The sequence below is a fragment of the Protopterus annectens genome, chromosome 11.part0 (assembly GCF_019279795.1).
Source record: "Protopterus annectens isolate FY-2018-M chromosome 11.part0, PAN1.0, whole genome shotgun sequence".
NCBI classification, from domain to species: Eukaryota; Metazoa; Chordata; order Ceratodontiformes; family Protopteridae; genus Protopterus; species Protopterus annectens.
In genome coordinates, this window is record NC_056745.1 from 565,604,879 (window position 1) to 565,621,562 (window position 16,684).

A 16,684-nucleotide genomic window follows, 5' to 3' on the forward strand; every position below is an offset into this window, starting at 1 on the left:
CATTACAGAGAGCATTTTACACCAGCATTTGGGACACTGTCATCTTCTCCTCAACAGATTCTGCCGATGCCATCAGCTATACCACATTTGTGGATATGCAGTACTTCAACCAGGCAGGGTCAGAAACTGGCCTTGGGAGCAGGAAGAAGTCACTTCATTCGGGTCTATATTAGAAGACCAAATGTTTAGATGATTGAACACCTAAACATCGATCTTCTAATATCAAACCACACAATGTGGAACATCCCAGGGAAACACGTCCCTCGGCCACAACACAAAAAACATTACTTTACATCTAAATTAAGTGGGGAACTTCACCCCCACACCTCCCTCTAACTAAATATACTGAGATCGCGCAACAGTAGGGAACTAGCAAACTCTGGCAAACGGCCAAGGGAAATCTTTCCCTGCGTTAAATTGGCCGTTCACCTTTTTTGCTTTCGATATTAGAAGATCGATGTTTAGGTGTTTGATCACCTAAACATTCAGTCTTCTAATACAGACCCCTTCATTCTATATAATAAAGTTTACAGTAACATGGCTTTCAATCTATCTACATACATCATGGAATGGTCACTGGGCCCTGTGTTATTTTGCTGAGAAAGCCCTGTGGTGTCTTCAGCTGCCACATGTCTGGTGAGGCACATGTGAAAAAGAGCATTATACTCTATTAGTGCTGTAATGAGGCTGACTACAGTGCTGTCATACAATCCTAAGATATCAATATGATGTCATAACCTAGGATGTGCACAACATAGACTTTCAATAGCAGTGTGGACAGTTGACAATTGATAGTCAAAGTTCAGATTGCTATCTACACATTTTCCCAGTGCTTACATCACTAGATTTCCACATAGCAGGACTGTTGTCAATGCAGTGATTAATAAGGAACTCCACTTTTCAGATGGACATTATAAATACACATTGTTGCATTTATTTGTAGATCATGTGCCTTTGTCACCATTCAGTTGTGTGTGTTAGCTCCTCCTGTACTATGTTTTTACCATTGGTGGACTCAGTGATTGCACACAATATGCAAGAATCAGAAAACTTGGTAAGGCAAAGGCTATATACTTTACCCTGAGTTGTTGAGAAATACAATTCAAACATTGAAGGGACAACCCACAGATCCCTGGGGTTTGCCAATGGTAATGGCTCTACTAGTACAGGTTGATTAATCAAGTTTCACATGATGTATTCTCTCAGTGAGCAAACTGTTTACCCATCAACTGACATAAGGTTTAATTCCCAGTTTGTGTTTTTTCTTAGTGATACCTGTGTGCGTGATTGTGTCAAAACCCTACGTCAGATTTCAACAGGCAGAATGCACTGTCTTACCTTCATCCAGGCCTATCACACTGAATCAGAGTGCTGTGGCAACATCACAGATCATCAATGGCGTGACCAAGCACATACACCTTCATGATACTGTTGAATACACAATTCTATACACCATACAAGGGTGTACATCAACATGAATCCACCTGAGTTGGGGTGACAGCACCTGATCCTTGCATGCAAATATAGAGACATGCTGACTCTCACTGACTGTGAGTTAGGCCAACATGTCATTATGGACCTGCTCTACATGTACACTAGTAATATTCCAGGTGTGTGCAACAGACCTCTGTCAGTTGTTACTGCTACATCAGGTCTGTTACATCTGATAGATGTCTTCAAATATGTCATCAAGGGCATGTATGATGACAACAGTATCCTCATGTGGAAGTTGAACAGGTCAAGGCATTTGACAAAATTCCACACTGAGGTATTCAATCAACACTGTCTTATGTGGCCATAAACAGCTATATCACCAAATGGGTAGACCAGTGTATGACATACTTGGCATCTCACTACATTGAAATGTGTGATGTGACACATCACAGATCAGTTCAGTACATCAGGAGTGTCCACTAGGCCCTTTCCTGCCCATTAGTTCAGTGATGGACATCACAGATGTCATACACATGCTGTGTCCAAACAGCTGCTTGAAGGACTACAACTTGTGTGCAATCATTGACTCCAGCTGTGATATTACTATAATACAGGCAGTACCAACACATACCAGACACTGCTGAAACAGCCATGACAACACCTGCACTGACAAGATACATGGAGGGATTTGTTGAATCAGGAAACAGACACACCACCCAAATATAATGGGGACATCACACCCTATAATCAGACCTATAGATATGTGACCTGTGTCCTGGGGTAAAGGGTAAGTGGTACATCCACCAGCATGTGGTCACAGTGCTGACTACTCCACTGAATGTAACAAAAGTGTTGGGTTTGTAAAGAACATGCATATTAGAGGCCATATTAACTTCATGGTTCCCAGATTTCATCACACCAATAACTGTGTACAATGCACCTTTCTTCATGCAGCTCCTTACACATCTTCCAGTGATGTGTAACTGAAGTGGAACACCTTTGTCACAGTACACTGTCACATAGCTTATTGCCCATAGCTAGGTATTCTTTCTGGGGAATATAAATGACTGCCTGATAGTGCAGAACAACAATAGGTTCATAGCTGTTTGCTAGACTAATGACCGGAAGGCACTTTTTAAGCCTAGTCATGCATCCCAAATCTCTGACAAGTTGATATCCTTGATAAGTGTAAGCAGGGGCATGGGAGAGGAAGCATTTACAAGCAGGGGTCTGGGAGAAGAACCATTTACAGGATACCTGTGTCCATTAGAGACATATGTGCCAAACCACCACAGAGGTTCCTCACCAAAGAATCCAGGGCCTCAGAAATCTACCATACATAGATAGGCTAAAAGCCCTATCCCTCATACAATCATACAGATTCCTCAGAGGTGACCTCTGTCTGGCATACAAGGCAATCTCTGACCCTGCCTTGATGTGACTGCTGCAGATCTGCAAGTCAAGTTCCACTCAAGTAACCTGCAGACGTGGCCTTGACCTGGTCTATGACATCAATAGGACTTGTTGGTGGAACAAATTTGTATCCTTGAGTCTCCACCATCTGTGGAACAGACTCCCTCTCCACGTCAAGCAGAGTACCTCTTTACCCCTTTTTAAGTGCAACCTGGATAACTGGATGGGAAGTAGAAATTACATCTCTGGGATCCCCCCCCCCCCCCGTGTCCCTGCTGGACAGAACATCAAGTGCTGATTTATCTATATATGGGATAAATGCTTAGCTAGGCTTATAAGGGCCTAAGGGCCAATAGCCTAGTAACTTTCCATGATCCTAAACCAGGGTTGAATTTCCTGTTCCCCATCTAATTGTCCAAACTGTACTTGAATTGTTTAGGGAGGAACTTTGCTTCACATGGATGACGACCCTTTTCCTAGAGACAAGGTAGTCTCTGGGATGCATACCTGTCTCTCCATCAGGTCCTATTGATATCACAGACCAGGTTTAAGTCTTTAGAATGGGTAATTCTGGTGATGTTTGTTTTGTGGATATGCAGGAGGTCCATCAGATTGGGGTCTGACAATGCCCTGTATGCCAGACATAGATCTCCTCCTCAGGGATATGGCCTTGAGGCGGCCTGCATAGGACATTTTAATTGTGCCCTGTTCTCCTTTAGTGAGGAACTTCTGTGGACATTCCAATTGTTGGATATGCCTGGTTAGATACATACCAAAGGGGATACTATGCTCAATGATACGTCTGACGAATATTGAATACAGTTGAACAATGACTTCCTTCTACCTAGATGCCATACCTTTGTTTATAAGTTGCACAACATAGAATGATTTCCTCACTACTGTAGACAAGTGATGGTCAAAGGCTAGATTACTCTCTATGAGTGTGTTGTCAATATGATAGTTACCAGGGATGAATGATTTACTGACAGATACTATTATGCACTTCTTGTCATTTAGTTTTAGCCCATGGCTCTGACACCAGCTGTTTGTCTGTGTTAGCCCTTCCTGGAGAACATTTGTTTCAGTGTGGGATTCAATGATAGCTCCTAGTTTGTAATCATCTGCAAATGTAGTCAGCCAGAGACCACTGACATTGGCTTTGACTTCAGAGAAGTAAATGCCAAAAAGGAGTGGTCCAAGGACAGATCCCTGAGGGACTTCACTTGTTGACTGACCTCTTTGTAGATGTGGACTCCCCAGTTCTAACTTCATGGGTCCTGTCTGTGAGGCAGCTGGCTATCCACTGGGTGATATACAGGTTTGCACCTAATCTCTTGCACTTGTCAACAATGCCTAAGTGGGGTATTGTGTCAAATGCCTTGGCCAAGTAATGGTAAGCAGACTGAACCATTTTGCACTTATCCATCACTTTGGTGACCTTATCAAAGAAATCTGCCAGGCTGAGTAGGCAAGTCCTGCCCTTGACAAAACCAAACTGGGTTGGGGCCAATGTCTGGAGGTTTACTGTATCATTATTTATCATTTCCATGATAATTCTTTCCATGGCTTTACATATAAAACTAGTGAGACTTATGGGTCTGTATTTTACATGATCTGTAGATGGGCCACCTTTGTGCAGAGGGATGCTGTTGCTGTTTTCCATTTTATGAAGCATGAAGTCTATTTGGAAACTACAGTTAAATAGAAATTCCAGACAGCCTGATATTGATGTTTCATGCTATTTAGATGGCATCCTGGGATACTGTCTGGGCCCATTGATACAGTGTTCTTGGCCTTAGAAAGTTGTTACACTAAATGCATGTGTGCTACCTGTTCAGCTTATGCACACACTGCATACATAGGTGCTTGACATCAATGGCATGTATATAATTTGTGACAGTGTGGATTGTGCCGTAGATATATGCCATGCAAACAAGCAAGTCACCTGTATTGACCATACTGTCACATACAGGTATAGTAGTGTCCATCCTAATACCTCCTGCAGACATTACAGTGCCAGGACAGTGTACATGGTTACCCTCATAGAGTGTGGATCTATCATAATAGTTGTCGTGTGCATGTGCTGGCACATCTCTTATCACTCCACATCACTTATGTCAAAGGCATGGTATTAGTGGTGGTATTATTCTGATATTGTCAAAGATTGTGGTTGGTTCTTGTAATGTTTGCCATGATCCTTTAAATGTGGCCACCTTGCTGGTGACCTCTGCTGAGAGTACACTCATATTTAGGTATATTATTTTGCACAGCTCCCAATATGCCCCCTACCCCAATTGTATGTCAGATCCCTAATAGATGTCCTCTGCATTATTCACGTAAAGATGCTTATCTCATACAGGCATTCTCCCCATTGTTATGTCACCTTGTGTGACAGTCACAGACAGATTTTCACTGCACAGCCTGTGCTGCACGATATAGATATGTGCTTGGTGTTGCTACTACAACAGTCTTCCATTGACATGCCCTCCTCTGCTGTACATGCAGGAATTTCACCTGTACTCTTTCCCTGTGTTCATTCCTACAATTCATCTGTGTTTCCCTATTCAATACACACACTTCCACGGGTGATCATTTTACATGGCAGTCCATGTCATGTTACAGATCATTAACACAGCTTCAGTACAGAATGCCAGGAATGGGATATCAAAATACTCTGCACTGTAGGTACACTGTCCTGTACTGTGTTTGGACCATATACTTCACATTCATGCCTCTCAACTGTCTAGATATTCTCAGGATGTCCAGATGTTTTCCTTAGTAAATATATGGCTTTCTGCCATATCACTGGGATGATCTCTGGACTGATGTGAATCAATATTACATACATTTGAGTGCATACCTCTCAACTGTCCTGATCTGTACAGAATGTCCAGTTTTTGTCTCATATTTGTGATCTTTTCCTCATAATATTTTTTTCTTGGCAAATCATTGGCGTGTCATTGCAGAGTGCAGTTAGAAACTGATGATTGACATCTGAGTATCAAACGTCATGCTCTTCAGAAAGTTCATGCTAACGTACAACTGATATATTCTATCAACTTCCTAAGTTTGCCAGTGCAATATTACAAATATGTAACTATTTCTGGCCATTTATCCTCCCATTATTATGGCTTTGTCCACATTTGTTGCTCTAAGAGGATTGTGAGTTTTACATTCTAAAACATGCCTATGACATCTATGGCAAATATGCCCCTATTACTGGTTATTTGTTCTCTCATTAAATTGGCTTCTGTGCAGATGTTTTGCACTAACAGAATGATAGCTATTTGTAAAACTCCTGGTGATCATTGTGGCATTGTGTGCAAATTTGGGTACCGTAGGTTCTCTAACAAGGTTTCACTATGTGTAAAGTCTTGGCGATCATTGTGGCATTCCGTGCAAATCTGTGCACTGCAGATGCTCTCATTTACATGGAACTGCTATCCATGTTTGTTTATAAAGTTTTGTAGCCAGCAACACTGTTGCAAGCCATGAAATGTAGCTTAGGTGCACTGAGCCTCATTAATATGCAATGTGCACTGCTGTGCATCGTCCTGCAAAAATGCAAACTCCATATAGGCTCTGGGCGAATCCTACAGAGAGTTTATTGATTCCAGAATAATTTTAACTGCCTTCCTGAATATTTGTAGTTTTACTTTTCAGTGATTTCACAGCACTTGCACAAAATGACACTTAAGGCTCATTTGCATATGACTGCTTTCAAATTTTGAGACCGACAGTGTAGGTTCCTTAAAGGAATACTCCACCTTAGTACTAAATATTTGTTACTTTTCATTGCATTTTTGTTTTTGGAGATATTTTAAAGCATCTAGATCAATCTAGTCTTCTTCTAAAATTGTAATATGTTTTCAACAAAATGCCCATAATGAGGCCTGCCATACTAATCTGATTTTCTTTTCCCATTTTCATTCCTCCCTTTCAAAATCCATTTCAAGTGTCCTTTATATGAGTCATGCATTTTCATCCTATTGACTTACAGTGACTGTAGTATGAGTCACAATCATTTTACACACCTTCTGTAAAAGGACTGATTACATTTTTCTCTCAATGACCCTCGTATATCTTTCTTTCTGAGCTTGTATTAATCTATTCAAAGAACGTATATACCTTCAGCCAAAGAAAGTAGCAAAGTTGCAGGCTTTTATAAAATGTCATTCGGTAGTTCTTCAAATGCTGACACACCCATCCCCACATACTTCCTGAAATGTAAAAACTGTCACTGGAGTGACTCACGTGTGACTGATGGTTACTACTGCAAAGGAAGCTGGATATCTCCTTGTGTTTGTTGTGGGTAGAGCTTTGTTCTTCACATAAATCTTATAGAAACAGAAATGTGCATGATTAATTTCAATGAATTTTGTTTTTATATCTACTTTCATTTTCTTATTTCCTGGCAATGCAGGACCATCCTGTAATTATGCATCAAAATAGGACCAGCCCTCTATTCTTCAGTTTGTGTTATTTATCATACATTCTACAGTCCACTGAGAACAAACTCTGCCAATTCATTTCCAATCCCCCCAAAAAATGCCACTGTCCAACCCTCTCCAAAGCCAAAATGGCTACCAGTCTCCTACAGAGTTACGTTATTCCTAGGGTCTCTTCTTTCCAAACTACTTCAGCCAGGTGCCTTCCCACCTCTTGAAGCCAAAACTCCATAAAAAAAAAAAAAAAAAAAAAAAAAACAACAACCTCTCCCAGTTAACTGCCTCACTCCAAATACCCCAAACGAAGCTGCTCTATATTGTACTGACCGTTCCTTCTCCATTCTTACACTAAAACCCTGAGAGCCACTCCCAAAAAGTCTCCTCTTTCCCCACTTATTCAACCCAAATCAAAAGGTACGGCCATCAAAGATCTAACTACAAATGCTTTTCCACTGCATACATCGCCTAACTCCCTCCTCACCTGAATCAATTCAGCTTCGACCCTCTATGTTCATCTGCTGCTTCCTTCTCATATTTACAACTAAAATCAAGTCACATTTGCTTTTCTACTTGTTAGTATATAGTAATTTCTATTATCAATGGGATTTTCTACCTTCTATGATTGCTCTGTTTGTGAATTACGTAGATCTGTTTTATTGTTTTTTGAATTCTTCACCCAAGCTGTGCCTGCAAATGGTTTATTGTGATTAGTGTACAAGTCTGGTAAACTATCTAACTAACTAAATAACTAATCAAATAAATAAAATAATAAAATAAATTTTTTTCTTATGAAAAAATGTCTTTTTTGTTACATTTTTTCACTTCTGCTATTGTATTAGTTTCCACTTATTGTGTTACACTGTAGCAGAATGATTCTTAATCCTTGAACATGATAAATTGTTGCTTACACTCTTTCTCGCTGTTCTGCACAAGGCTGAAAAGCTTGTGTACTTTTGCAGTGAAGCCACACTTCTAAATGTGATAGCCATCAGCAGATTGATAGTTTGCAACCTCATATTCAATTTCAACACAGTGAATCACTGCTATGTGCCTATTTCTTTATATATTTTGTAAGCATTGCCTCTGTCATAGTATTACTTCTGTTGTCGGCTTGTTTAGTGTCTTAGTTGCTCCTGTGACAGCGAGCTGCAATCTAGTTGTTGCAGCTGCACTAGATGCATTACATATGACAAGATGATGCTTAACTTTTCAGTGCATTTTCACCTGAGAGATGTTTGATATGGTAACTATGTAACAATATGCCAATACCATTCTTTTCTACATGTTCATTACCTGTCCTATTCCACTTACTGGCCACTTCCTTACAGTTGAGTATTATAGGTTACATCTACTGATATATTCTCATGTAACTCTACTATACTACATTGTGCTGTCAGTCTACTTATATTTCACCCTTTGCCATTGTTGCCCAGATTAATACTTGGAAAGCAGTTCTGCAATCATCTCATAAAAAATGATGTGCACAGCTACTGTTACTAATATGTATCACTGTGCTGCTGAGGCTGATGTCACCACTTACTATGCTGTCTATCCATGTAAACTCCAATGTTTTGTACAGTTAAGGGTATACATATCCATCTATGATTACATGTTAATGTTCCTGTGGCAAAATTTTCCATTCACTATAAATCAGTTAGATATTTTACCATAACCAGCAACAGGCAGATAACACAATGCACACACATTTTCTTTTTCAATGCTCATTGCCAGTGCCACACACGTGCAATTAGAGGAAAGAAAAATACTTCCACAGGAAAACCTGTTACAAGCTTCACATAAAAATTTGCTTTCATTAATACAACAGATTTTAGAAAAACAGTATATAGATCAAGTAACTGATTTCTTTGGAAAAAGAAGCCTCTGAGGAAGTGAGAAAATATAAACAACAAAACCTAGAGATATCTGAAAAATATCAAAAAGAAATATGGACATGGGAAAGAAAGAGAGATTTGATATGGTGCAATATATATGCAAATATATATGCAAAGGAGAAAGCCAAGTTAACTAATATGAAGAAGGCAGTCTCAAAGATATTCGAAGAAAAATACAGGCAAAGGTATTCAGATATGGAAAATTTTACAACAAAAAGACTAAAAGCACAAAGACTCAATGTAGAAAAGACGATTAGTAAAGCAGAAGTTACAGAAATAGAACTTGAAGTTATGGAGTGCCTGCGAAGTGAAGGATTTAATGTAGAAGGCCTAAAACAGACTACATCACAGCATGATGGAGTGAGTCCCCAGAATAAGGAAAAGCAAGAAGATCAGGAGACATGTGAAGAAGAAATATGGACAGGGGAAAGAGATTTAATATGGTGTAATATTTATGCAAAGGAGAAAGCAAAACAACTAATACAAAAAGAGCAGCACCAAAGATATTTAAAGAAAACTATAGGCAAAGGAAACCGGATGTGGAAAACTTTACAATACAAAAAATAAGAAGACTAAGAGGAAAAGTAGAAAAAGAGTTGAGTAATGGAAAAGTCAAAGAAATAGAAACTTGAGGTAATGGAACAACTGCAAAGAGAAGGATTCAGTGTAGAAAATCAAATGCAGAAAGCACCACAACAGGATAGAGCCATGGATATCCAAATTAAGGGGGAACCAGTGGAAGAGGAAGAAACTAGTCAGGTGCCATATCTAGATATTTTGGAGCCTTCCACAGGAAACCAGTATAAACATTCACGTGAAGCTAGACAGCAAGGAAAGGAACAGGAAACTGTGGAAACGCTAATGTAGTCAATGTTGAGGAGTGATAGGCCAGTGAGTTCCCATATGACAGAACAACAGATGACACAGGATGAAATTGAACAGAATGTGCAACAGGAAGATGCTATAGAACTTTCTATAGAATGCCCACAGGAAATGGAAAACAAGGGATGTGCCCTCAGTATGGAAGAAAAGGAGTTAAGAGAAGAGTTGCTTGATTTAACAGGTAAAGATAGATATATCAAGATCAATGAGAGAAATAGACTGCAGAAGAGTTATAAAACCCCAAAAGTCAGAAGCTTGATAAAACGAACACAGTAATTAGGACTGCCCATAGAGACCCATGCAATATAACAGAATTAAACAGAATATATTATTGTGCTGCTAAATTAATAACTGATAAAGTTCTACCACAGGAAATAGGGTAGCAAGGGGAAAGAGGGACGAAAGCAAATACCATCATGGAAATATCGAATAGAGAAAACTATAAAGCAGTTAAGACAAGAAGTATCATTGTTAGAAGATTATAGAAGAGGGAACAGATCAACAAAAATATTAAGAAAGATAGATGTGATAAAAGCAATACACAGTATTAGAACAGACCAGGATCTATTATGCGCTATTGCAAAACAGGCGGAAAGACTTAGAAGATACGAAGATAAATATAAGGGAAAAGCACAAAATAAACAATTTACTTATGACCCAAAAAAGTTTTATAGAGAATTGGGAAATAAGGTTAAAGGAACTGATAGACCACCAAAAAAAGAGGAAGTAGATACATTTTGGAGAAGTATCTATGAAGATCCTGTGGAACATAACAAAGATGCTAAAAGAATAGAAGAAGTAAATGAAATAATAAGAAGTTTAAAGGTACAGGATATGAAATGGGATGAAATAACAGCCAGAGAGATTGAAATAAAGTTGGGAAAAGCATCTAACTGGAAAACCCCAGGCCCAAATGCAGTACCAAACTTTTGGCTTAAAGTATTAAGTTCTTTGCACGAGGATTTAGCCATGAGTAAGTACTATTTATATGCACACCCCGAACATACACCACACTGGTTAAGAACAGAAAAAACAATACTCTTACTTAAGAGTGAACTTGCAAGCTACCCTAAAAATTATAGACCAATAACTTGTCTTCCGACGGTGTATAAAATATACATGGGAATTGACATTGATAGAGTTTAGAGGTCAACGTGGGCTTTTGCATCGTTTCTGGGTTTCCTTTTGTTCAGACGTTTGATAGAGTTTATAGTCATTTAGAAGAAAACTCAATTATGGCAGTAGAACAAAAGGGCAATAAAAGAAAGTCATATGGAACACAGAACCATTTGTTGTTAAACAAAGTTATAGTGGAGAATTGTAAGAAGGAGAAGAACCTAAGTATGGCATGGATTGACTACAAAAAAGCATTTGATAGTATCCCACATTCATGGATAGAAGAGTGCTTAAAAATGTATAAGATACACTCTACACTGAATTGAATACATTATAGTAACCATGAAACAGTGGCAGACCACTTTGCAATTAAGTCATGATAAAGGACAGATTATCATCCCAGGGATAAAAATTCAAAGGGGGATATTCCAGGGTGACTCTCTGTCACCCTTGCTATTCTGCCTTGCCATTAACCCATTAAGCTGTTTACTTAACAGCTTAGGCCATGGCTAAAATTTGGCTTCTAGAAAACAACAAAGTCTAATGACTTCTCATCTTCTCTTTGTCGATGATTTAAAATTATATAGCTCATCAGATAAGGAATTGAAAGCACAGCTGCAGGTTATCAAAACTTTTTCAGATGATATTGGAATGTCATTTGGTCTTTTTATGAGTGAGTGTGTATAAGGGTGTATTTATCTACATGTACACACCAGTATGTATGCGAGTGTTTGTAAATACATATGCTTCCTTTTATATATATTTACATATATTTTTAATTATGAAAAGCGTCTTTTAGATTTGCAGCAGTATATTACATCTGTTTAAACATGAGCTCAATACATAGTTTTAATACTTTCTAATGTTATTATATTGTTAATGTGTACTGATATGTGTATTACTGTAATTTAATTAATTGACTCCATTAAGGAAATGACGTTAAATTATAAATGAAGAACTTTACTTTGTATTTGTGTCTGAAGAAGTTGCTCCAATAGAGGGCGACGAAAAGTGCTTTACATTATTCATTAAAGTATTTTTCCTTGGTTTTTGCTGTTGGTTTGTGCCTGAGGAGTTCCTGCTTTTGTAAGTCTGTCGTTTTCACTGAAGTTCATTTCTTGTGTTCTGCTATGGCCTCCGGCAACCACAACAACCAAGAAGAAGTTACTAGCCTGACGCTTATTGCTTCTGGCGTGGGACAAGACTGTTCTGATGAAGTTAATCTTACTGCTTTGATCCTAGCACTTACGGAGCGTGTCGACTCTTTGTCTTCACGCTTAGACACTCAAATAAGTAATTTTAACGCGAGTGTCACTGCTGCAAATTCTTTGGAACTAACGAGTTCAATACAGCCTGGTCAATGTACCCCATTAACTCCTGGTAGGACAAATGGCTGTAGTCCAAGCGAACCCGCTACAATACAGAGTATGGTGCAGGAGAATGTTCCGAATCCCAAACATCGTGAAGTGGTATGTGTTACTAATGGTAGTGACAGACAAACGCTACAAACAGCTAAACATTCACTAACCTCAGCTACTTCTAATAATGCGTTTAACTTCAATGAAGGGAATGGTAACAACAGACCAGAACCTGCAGGAAATACAAACGTTCGAGAGCTTATTGGAGCTCCATCGTTCCAAGAGTGGATTTATGACACTAGCAAGTTTAACTTTAGTCAAAGCAACTTGCGGGAGCAACCGGCTGACAATGCTATGCATGCTGAGGTTAGTAATGACATTATTACTAATAACTTAAAAATGCTTGATGCTAAACTATTGAAAATCAAAAAACTTCAATTAGAAATTTATTATTTTCAGGAATGTAACAAACAGCGTTTAGTCCCAAAAGGTTTGATACATCATTTTTACCCTACGGGACTGGTGGCAAATTCTTTATTCCATTTAGAATTAAATACCTTATTCGATGAACAAGGCTTTGCTTTAATGGATTTGTTGGTCAAACATTATGGAACTCAAATAGTTGAACTATCAAAAGAGGTTGTCGTTTTGAATGAAGCTATAATCAACCATGTTGACTTCATCAGATATAAATATGAGTATGACAGATGTTTTAACTCTATTGACCAACTACTTGTGAAGCTAAAAATGAATAAAGGTAAAAAGATGGCTCGTGATAGAGCTTCGTACGACAATGGGACAGCATACCCAAACCCCCCTTCGTCGTAAAGTGGACTGGCTACTACTAATATTACAAGTACTGTTGCAAATTCATTTAGTTTACATGGAGTAGACTTGGACTCTAGTCTTGGTACAGCTAATACCTATTCTAATGGACAAGACTCTCATCAGAATCAAAACACATGGGCAGGGCGACTCAGAAATGGCAAATTTAAGAACAATAATGGGGGAAATGTTAATCAAACTTATTCTAGTGACTTTGTTTCTAGTGATGAACAGTTTAACTCAAGATTGGGTGCTATACCTAAGAGACCCTATAATAACAACCAGAGGTATCAGAATCAAAAAAACAAGTACCACCCACAGAATCAAGTTATGAGGTGAATGACTGTATTAATGGACCAGTCATTGTCCAAAACAAAGCGAAAGACTTTAATATTTACAAATTTTCATGTGTTGAAATTGATCCTGTATTGGTAGAACTTTTAGCTAAAGGGCAAACGTTTGTCCCTAGCAGACACATGAATTTAGTACAAAACATTAAAGATTTAAAGTTTTTTGTTAGAAAACTTAACCTCAACCTCTTATTAGGTGATTCTCTTAGTTCTGAGAGTGATTACAAAGTAGCAAGTGAATGTAACCCACCTCTACATCCTACTCTCAGTATTTTTGAATCAGTCATGGAGTTAGACTTACGTTATCTTACTAATAGAAAAAGCAAACTTTTTTGCAAAGATACTGGACCCAGTAATATTACTAGAGATGAATCACTAGCTCTTTCCTTATTTAAGTTACTAGGGATTAGAACTATTAAACCCGACAAAGGTGGTGGGTTAGTGATTTTTGACAACTATGACTATATTAATAGAGTTGAATATATTTTAGACAATGATACTTACGTTAAGGCTTCGATTAATGAAGTCAATGTTGCGTATGGTAGGATTAAAAGCTACTTTAGTGACTTGTTTATAGATGGCTATATAGATATTGATACTTATCATTATATATCTATTAGTTGGCCAAGGATTCCTATACTATTCGCAACACCTAAAATCCACAAGGATACATTCAACCCACCACTTAGACCACTAATTGACGGACGGGCATCTATTACCTATGCTGCTGCCAAAGTGGTTGATAATATCTTGAAGAAGTACTTAAAAATGGAAACACAAGTCTGCAAAGACTCGTGGACATTTTTGACTAATATTAATGATATAAAATTTGATGAAGAAAATAACTTTTTAACAATAGATGTAATTGAATTATACACATCTATACCTCATACAGAAAGAATTGAGTGGGTAAACCTATTTCTGATTAACAAGGGAGCATCACCAAATGAGATCTTTACAGTCACCACTTTACTTGATATTATTTTAACAAACAACTATTTTACATTTAGCAACAATTTATATTTGCAAAAATGTGGCATTGCGATGGGCTCACCATGTGGAGCCAGCTTTGCAAATACAGTAATGGTTTATTGGGAATCTAACTTTATTTTTAAAGATAGAGAGTTGACTAAATACATCAAGTATTACACCCGATTCCTAGACGATATATTCATTTTATATCATGGGTCTCAAGAATTAGCTAAAACATTTTTACAGTACTTGAATAATACCACCAACTTCTTTAAATTTACTTTGGATTTCCAACAGTTGTCTATAAATTACTTAGATGTAAACTTATCTAAGGATCTAATCAACAAACAATATATTGCCCGAATACATAGGAAGGAAACATTTTGTAACTCCTACCTTCATTATACAAGTTTACATCCTTATACACAAAAGAAATCTATAGTAAAAGGACAATTAATTAGGGCGGCCCGTATGTCTACTTTATATAGTGATTTTCTGACTGAATGTCAATTCTTAGTTACCTTATTTGCAGAGAGAGGATATCCAACTGACTTCATTATGGACATTTTTAATGAAGTTAAATTTAAAAGAGAAAATTGTTTTATAGTACCAATTCTAGCAGTGACAAATATCACTGATGATAATACAATAAGACCCCAAATAATAGAAGAAGAGAGACATTTTAATAACAATTTGGAGAACAGTACTAATATTATTAATACTAATAACACCATTAATAACAGTAATAAAAATAATAACAAAAAATATCAACTCAGTTATATACAACATATAACATGGAAAGTGATGTTATTAAAATATACTATACAAAAATTGGTTATTAATCCAACAAGACAGAAATATTAATCAAAAGTTTTCCGAATATCCAATAGTTGTGTTTAGAAAAGGCCAAAGCATTAAGAATATCCTTGAGTCTGGTAAAACCAATAGTTTCAGCTACAGTGTAGGTATGACTACTTGCAGTAGCTGTAACATGTGCAAACATATGCTTAGCGGCGAATATGTTACTATAAACAATAACAAATATAAGATTAAATATAAACTTAATTGCAATTCAAAACTAATAGTCTATGTAGCAACGTGTACTTTATGTACTGCGTTCTACATAGGAAAAACACAACGCCGCTTTAAAGACAGAGTTTATGAACATACATATGCAATTGCCAATGCTAAAATGGAAAATGCATTGGCAAAACACACAACTGCAAACATAGGACACAAGTTTAAATTTACAGCTATTGACCAATTTGTAACTGATATTAGAGGGGGACCATATAATCTTTTATTGGAAGAATGTGAATTGGCCTGGCAATGGAGAACAAATTCTTTTACAAAACCAGGGCTGAACGAACAATGTAACATTTTATGTTTATTGAAGTTGAAAAGTTTAGTCAGATAATCATTATTTATAATATTTTTATCAATCTTTTACAATTCTCAATAACCTTTAGTAATAAGTTTATTAAAACTAACACATTTTTATATACTTTGATAAATAATATAGCTGTCACTATTTTTATTAGTTACCACTTCAAATGTAACATTTTATGTTTATTGAAGTTGAAAAGTTTAGTCAGATAATCATTATTTATAATATTTTTATCAATCTTTTACAATTCTCAATAACCTTTAGTAATAAGTTTATTAAAACTAACACATTTTTATATACTTTGATAAATAATATAGCTGTCACTATTTTTATTAGTTACCACTTCAATTAAGTTATGGTTTTTTATAATAATTGTTTTAAAATAATTTTTTTATGATATATATTCAAATATATTAGTTTATTTATTGTTATAATATAAAACAATTTATAGCCATATTGTATGTGTGGATATTGGTTACATTAAGTTTTATATGAGTGAGTGTGTATAAGGGTGTATTTATCTACATGTACACACCAGTATGTATGCGAGTGTTTGTAAATACATATGCTTCCTTTTATATATATTTACATATATTTTTAATTATAA

The 16,684-nt window shown here is 37.0% G+C and overlaps 1 protein-coding gene across 2 annotated transcripts in view; it reads right to left on the bottom strand.

The window, feature by feature from the left end:
- LOC122815513 (solute carrier organic anion transporter family member 1C1-like) overlaps positions 1 to 16,684 on the bottom strand; it is a 4,185,790-nt gene that overhangs the window by 3,109,775 nt on the left and 1,059,331 nt on the right. The gene's annotated exons all lie outside the window — the stretch shown is intronic.